Below are 7175 nucleotides of genomic sequence, written 5' to 3'. Positions count from 1 at the left end.
GGCCTCTTTTTTTCGTCCGGAGTCTCATCCCGACTTGTGGGGGAATCATAGTCTCCATCATCCTTTTCTCACTGGGACAATGCTCTAATAATGATGATGTAACGCCCCGAGACCGTTGTGCCAGGTGTCCTCCAGTTATTCGCCGGCGTTGCCATGTCATTTGCTTGCGTGTTGCTTTTCATCATGCCATCATGTGCATTGCATCATCATGTTTTCGAAACTTGCATCCGTCCCGACCTCCTCATTCTCTCCGTTGTCCGTTATGAGCCCAAATACACTTGCACGCGCCCGTGGCATGTCCGAAATATTATTCTATAAGTGGCCGGAAAATGTTCTCGGAATGGGTTGAAAGTTGGCGTGTGGTCTTATTATAGTGTAGATAGACCATCTGTCAAGTTTCATCGCATTCGGAGTTCGTCTGATAGCCCAATCGTTAAACTATATCGGCACTATAGCCGGTCAAACGTCGGACGTTTTCGGCCTCCGGAACAGTCGTCGGGCTCTCTCTCTTCTCTTCTCTCACCTCGAGACCGTCTATACAGTCTACCTCTCACCGCCAGCCCCTACCTAACCTCTCTCGTCAGTCCGCGGACCTCCTCCCACGCGCATCCGAAAGCTGTCCCGGACTCGACCCGGGCAGTCGCCACCGTTGTGTCCGGATCATCCCCAAACATCTGCAAAACATCTCTGTTTTGTTATTTGGACTCCCTAACTATTTTTGTTCGCGACCGTCCGATTTTGATCTAAGGCTCCAGATAGCCCCTAACCTTTTTCACCTGATGTATATATTTGGTCCAACCCTAAGAATCAGGAACTCTGTCCCATCCACCCTCCTGCCCGCAGCCACCTACCTCTCTTCCTCGGGATCCCCTCATTCCCCCGATCCAGTCCAACCAGAGCACTCCACTCATCCCCTCGATCCCACCAAGTTGCTGCCAGAGCCCCGAGCTCCTTCGTCCACGTCCATGTCGCCTCCGACCTCCTCGCGACCCCGAGCTCCAATTCACCTCGCCGCCATCGGGAACCGGTGTCCCACGGCCGGATTCGTCAAGTCCACCAGACCAGCAGCGCCGCCGCGCCCAGGCTCCACCGCCATGGCCGCCCCTTGATTCTTCGTGTCGTGCCCGACCTCCTCTTGTGCCGCCTGTGCTTCTTCCCCAGGCGCCCGAGGCCTGCCTCTTCTCCCCTCGATCATGAGTTGATCGTGAAGCTGTCCGAGGCCTGCATCACCCGACGACCGGCGCCGCTACCGCCGTGGCCTCAAGCCGCCCTCGACCTCCTCTGAGTGTCGCCGCCTTGGCCTCCAGCTCCGCCCAGCCGCTTGCCTTCCTCCCCTGCACCTCGCCGGTTTGAGCGGCCGCTGCATCGCCTGGAGTAGCCGCGCCCTGCCGCCTGCTGCCTCCTCTGCTTCGCCTGCAAGCCCGCTTCCTCGCCAAGGCCTGCCGCTGCAAGCCCTGCCGCGCTGAACCACTGTGTCCCCCCCTGCTTTGTCAGGGCACAAGCGACGCCAGGCCGCGTTGACCGATCTAGCGCAGCCACATCGATCCAGTGCCTGTTGACCGCGCCCTGGGCCACTCCTTGCGCCAAGGCCCAGCACAGCCGCCACCCTCAGCCGGCCTATTGGCCCAACATGAGGCTCCAGTGCCCCTGCTCCTGTTGGGCCAGACAGATGCGGCCCATTGGTGGGTTTTTTTAGTTCCATGTTTTTTGCTATTTATCCCAGGTTTTACAGATTTGCAGAAAAACCCCTAAGCTCCATGCATATCATAACTCACAAACGGCGCATCATCTTAAAACAAATTATATATGTAACTTGCTTAGAATTTTGTCTAGTTTCATAATATGCAACTTTCATGCATGTTTAAAATGCTGTTTGTTTTAATTTGTTTAAATAACTTGCTAAAATGCTTTAATTCATAACTAAATAACCGTAGCTCCAAATTTAATAAACTTTATATGTAAATGGGGTGGAAAAATGCCTAGATTATCATGGTAGCCTTACTTTGCATGTTTAACAACTATAAAATATGGTTTAGGGCAGAACAGTACCAAACCTAAAATTATGCACATGAGGAGTTTCCGGACTTGTGGTTTGTTGTTCCGGCCTCATTTAAACTTGCATAGTTAGGTAGTTTAATTATGCTTCACCCTCTTTCCATGCTAAGAAATTTAATGTTGTTGGGTACATAAACGAGAGAGAGCTAAATAAGTCACGTAGTGTTTCGTCAATATGCAACGGAGTTGCATGTTGAGCTCCACTTAATTTGTAGGATTGTTTGTGCATTTTGCCATGCCATGCTCCTTTAAACCAGACATGCATCATAATTGTTTGTGCATCATGCCATGTCTATGTGTTGGTTGTTTACAATGTTGTTTGCTTATTTTCGGGTTGCCTTTCTCGTGAGCTTCGGTTCCGTTCCGGAGTTGTGAGGATCTGTTCGACTTCGTCCGTGTGTCTTCTTCATGGACTCGTTCTTCTTCCTTGCGGGATTTCAGGCAAGATGACCATACCCTCGAAATCACTTCTATCTTTGCTTGCTAGATGCTCGCTCTTTTGCTATGCCTGTGCTGTGATACCTACCACTTGCTTATCATGCCTCCTATATTGTTGAACCAAGCCTCTAACCCACCTTGTCCTAGCAAACAGTTGTTTGGCTATGTTACCGCTTTGCTCAGCCCCTCTTATAGCATTGTTAGTTGCAGGTGAAGATTGAAGTTTGTTCCTTGTTGGAACATGGAGATGTTGTTCCTTGTCGGAACATGGTTACTTGTTGGGATATCATGATATATCTTATTTAATTAATGCATCTATATATTTGGTAAAGCATGGAAGGCTCGGCCTTATGCCTGGTGTTTTGTTCCACTCTTGCCGCCCTAGTTTCCGTCATATCGGTGTTATGTTCCCGGATTTTGCGTTCCTTACGCGGTTGGGCTATTATGGGAACCCCTTGACAGTTCGCCTTGAATAAAACTCCTCCAGCAATGCCCAACATTGGTTTTACCATTCGCCACCTAGCCTCTTTTTCCCTTGGGTTTCGCAGACTCAAGGGTCATCATTATTTTAACCCCCCCCCCCCGGGGCCAGTGCTCCTCTGAGTGTTGGTCCAAACTAGAGTCCTGTGCAGCGCCCCCTCAGGGAAACTCGAGATTTGGTTTTAGTTGTATGGAGCACTCATCTGAGTGTGCCCTGAGAACGAGATATGTGCAGCTCCTATCGGGATTTGTCGGCACATTCGGGCGGTGTTGCTGGACTTGTTTTATCATTGTCGAAGTTGTCTTGTAGAACCAAGATACCGAGTCTGATTGGAATGTCTCGGCAGAAGGTATATCCTTCGTGGACCGTGAGAGCTTGTGATGGGCTAAGTTGGGACACCCCTGCAGGGTTTTGAACTTTCGAAAGCCATGCCCGCGGTTATGGGCAGATGGGAATTTGTTAATGTCCGGTTGTAGAAAACCTGAAGTTGACCTTAATTAAAATATATCAACCGCGTGTGTAACCGTGATGGTCTCTTTCTGGCGGAGTCCAGGAAGTGAACACGGTGTTGGAGTTATGTTTGACATAGGTTGTTCTAGGATCACTTCTTGATCATAGTTTCTCGATCGTGCTTTGCCTTCTCTTCTCGCTCTCATTTGCATATGTTAGCCACCATATATGCTAGTCGCTTGCTGCAGCTCCACCTCATACCTTTACCTTACCCATAAGCTTAAATAGTCTTGATCGCGAGGGTGTGAGATTGTTGAGTCCTCGTGACTCACAGATACTTCCAAAACCAGCTTGCAGGTACCAATGAGTCCGTGCAGATGATGCAACCAAGCTCAAGGAGGAGCTCGATGAAGATCTTGTCCTTTGTGTTGTTTCGTTCTAGTTGATCAGTAGTGGAGCCCAGTTGGGGTCGATCGGGGGACCTGGTCGCATGGGGTTCTTCTTTTATTTTGGCTCCGTAGTCGGGCCTTGATTGTATATGGATGATGTAATGCTTTATTCATGTATTTGTGTGAAGTGGCGATTTTAAGCCAACTATGTATCTCTTTCCCTTATGTATTACATGGGTTGTGTGAAGATTACCTCACTTGCGACATTGCTTTCAATGCGGTTATGCCTCTAAGTCATGCTTCGAGACGTGGGAGATATAGCCGCATCGAGGGCGTTACAAGTTGGTAATCAGAGCCATCCCCGACCTTAGGAGCCCCCACTGCTTGATCGAATTAGCGGACGTTGTTGAGTCTAGAAAAATGTTTTGAGTCATTTAGGAATTATATATCGGAGAGTTCAGGAATTCTTTTTACTCCCCAGTCCCTTCATCGCTCTGGTAAGGCATCCTAACGTAGAGTTTTGACTCTTCTCTTCTCAAATTTCACTACAAAAAAATTTTAGGATCACGCGGGTATCTTGGAATCGTTCCGATGGTTTTGTGACGAGAACATTGTTCTTGGTGCCTCCTGACATTTAGGGGTTGTGGCAGTGTCCCGGGGAGTTGAGCTCCGAGGTGTTGTCGTCACAATTTTATCGTTGCAGTTCTGGAATACCTGAGTTTAGTTTCGCCGGCATTGAGAATCTCTTTTATGCAGTTGTTGGTGAGATAACCTCGACGCCACCCAGTACTGGGGCGGGAGTTCGGGAGTATCGCCATAACTCATATAACGGATGCTTTTCGAAGGTTGAGGTAGACGATTTCCGAAAGTTTCTTGGTTATGTGTTGAAGGATGGATACAATTGGATGTAGGATTTGCTAGTTTTGGGTGAGATATTATGCTTCCCCTGTATCCCCAACACCTGATTGCATAACCGGAAAGTTTCGGGAGTTTATAAGTGGGAATTCAAGTAGCTCTTAGGATATCTTTCCGACAGATGTATGATATGAAATTGGGGTTCGATGTCTAGTGGTCCGCCTATCCACGGTTGGTTTTACAGTGGTCTCGTTGTGTCTTAAAGAGTCCTTGGCTATGCCGACTCGGGGACGCTTCGTATGTCATGTGCACTGCCTTGTACATGATGGTGATGTACGATCGAGCCCGTGTAGGCCCCACCACGAAAACTTCGGATGAAATCTCTAGCATATGTTTGTTCCGGCTTATTTTGCAAGCCAATCCTTTGTTGTGTTTTGAGTTGTGGTATTCGAGTTGCTTCGAAGTCAAATGTTGATTCCATCCCTTCTCTAAGTGGTGTTCTCATATTCCTATGTGAATACTAATCATCGAGATTGTCTTGTCAATCCTTTTCAACTGGCGTGTTTCCCTTCAAGTGGATCCGAACATTTCAACATCCGCAAGATCAAGTATCAGTTCTTCTCAACGTTGTTTGTTTCATCCGTCTCCAAGTTGTCTTTGTTTTCCGACCCACCCACCCTTTTTCTTCGAGGACTCAAATTTCTTAATCAAGTATCCATCTTATTCATGTGAAGCCTCTTCTTTCTTTTCAATCAATGTTCTTACCCGGTGATGCTCATGAAGATTTTAACGGAGTTTCTAGTTCACCATTATTCATTCTTTTTTCTTCTTCGATGGAACCAAGTCAAGCTTGTGGATCATATCCTTTTTCCTCGTTTCAAATACCTTTTCTTACCGGTGCACCTCTTTATCATTCCACTTCTCGCTATTTATTGTTCCGGAGTGCTCAAGATATCTCGAAGATTCATGTTTCCACTCTGCTTTCGTTCAAGATCTTTCGAGGATGTCACCTCATTCAAGCCTTTTAATTCAACCGACGCAATCTCTCTTTTTAATTGTTCTATGGTGTTTCTTTTAAGTGAGCCCTAACCCACAGGTCTTTTCCCAGGATCTTACCTGACTCTTCTTATTTTTCCGGAGTTATTCTCAAATTCTTTTCGAAGTTTGACGTAAGAATGAGTTATCATCAGTCAAATGCCTTTCTCCAAGATCGGTTAATTTCTTTTCATCATTGGTTCAACCTCTTCGTTTTTTTGGGATTCTCCCGGAGTGCCTCAATAATTCATGGTGGTGTTTCTCGTCGTCATGCTCAGATTTTGAAGACCGAAGAAGAGTGTTCCTCCATATTTTTTTCGCTCTCTCAAGGATCAATGGCTCTAGCTTTGTGTCATCCTCTCATAATTGTTTTCGATTGTGAGATATTCTTTTCATCCTTCCGGAGCAATTCAGGAGTCTTTTCAGGTTGATTATCCGGAGTCCATCATTTCAGGTTTTTTTTAATTCTCAGCTTTCAGCTCTTGTTCTCCAAATCTTACCGGTGCATCAATCAAGGATTCTCTAATCAGCTCGTGATCTATTCGTTATCTTGCATCTAAATTCTCTCAAGTGTCTTCATTCGTTTTCCAATTCTTACTAGTGATTCATCTCTTTTCTTCGTTCATTTTAATTCTTACGGTGGTCCATTCAAGAATTCTATTTCGTTGTTTTTTCTATCAATCCATTCGTTATTTCCGAATCCTACCGGTGGTTCATTGAAGACCTTCCCAAGTTGCGCTATATCTATCTTCATCCTTGCTACGAGAATAAGTGGTATGCCAAATCCACTGCTTGTCATCAATTTAACTTGGTGAAGGATACGCATAACGTAATTCTTATTCTTGCTTCATCCAACTGTTTAATTCCTTATTCCGGAGGTTCACCAAATTCTCAGTTTCTATTGTTTCATCTTTTCTTTTCCGGAGTTCCAAGCTCTCTCAAATATATCGTCGTGAAGGTCCATCTAATCATTGCAAGGTTTCACCTTGTGTTTTCAAATTCTCTTTCCTTTCGTTTGATCTTCCTTTTGTTTTCCGGAGTTCTTCATGGAGGCTCAACATGATGGTTCATCAAGGATTTAAATTCCTTCTCCAAGTGTTCATTGAGATTCTTTTCAAAGGAGCTCAAGTTTTCTTCATCTTGCAATCCGGAGTGCAATTCTTTCTTCTGTATCATTGGAGGTGGTATGAAGTCATTCTTGATAATTTGAGTTCATGCTTCATGATTCACATATTGTTAAGAATGAGTTATTTTAAATCCATCAATCTCGTCATTTGAGTTATCTTGGGTTATATTTCACCTAAATCTTTCCCTAAGGATTTTGCTATTAATGGTGATAATATATGATCCAAGTTCTTCATCTATCCTCCCGGTGAAATAATTATCTCGTCTCATCGGTCATACCAATCCAATTCTTTTCCCGTGAGTGGCAGTTTGTCACCTCATAATTTGACATGTATTCCATAAGACCA

Source organism: Triticum urartu, chromosome 4 (genome assembly GCF_003073215.2).
Source record: "Triticum urartu cultivar G1812 chromosome 4, Tu2.1, whole genome shotgun sequence".
Lineage (NCBI taxonomy): Eukaryota > Viridiplantae > Streptophyta > Magnoliopsida > Poales > Poaceae > Triticum > Triticum urartu.
The sequence above is the reverse complement of the archived record's forward strand: the minus strand, read 5'-3'. Positions refer to the sequence as shown.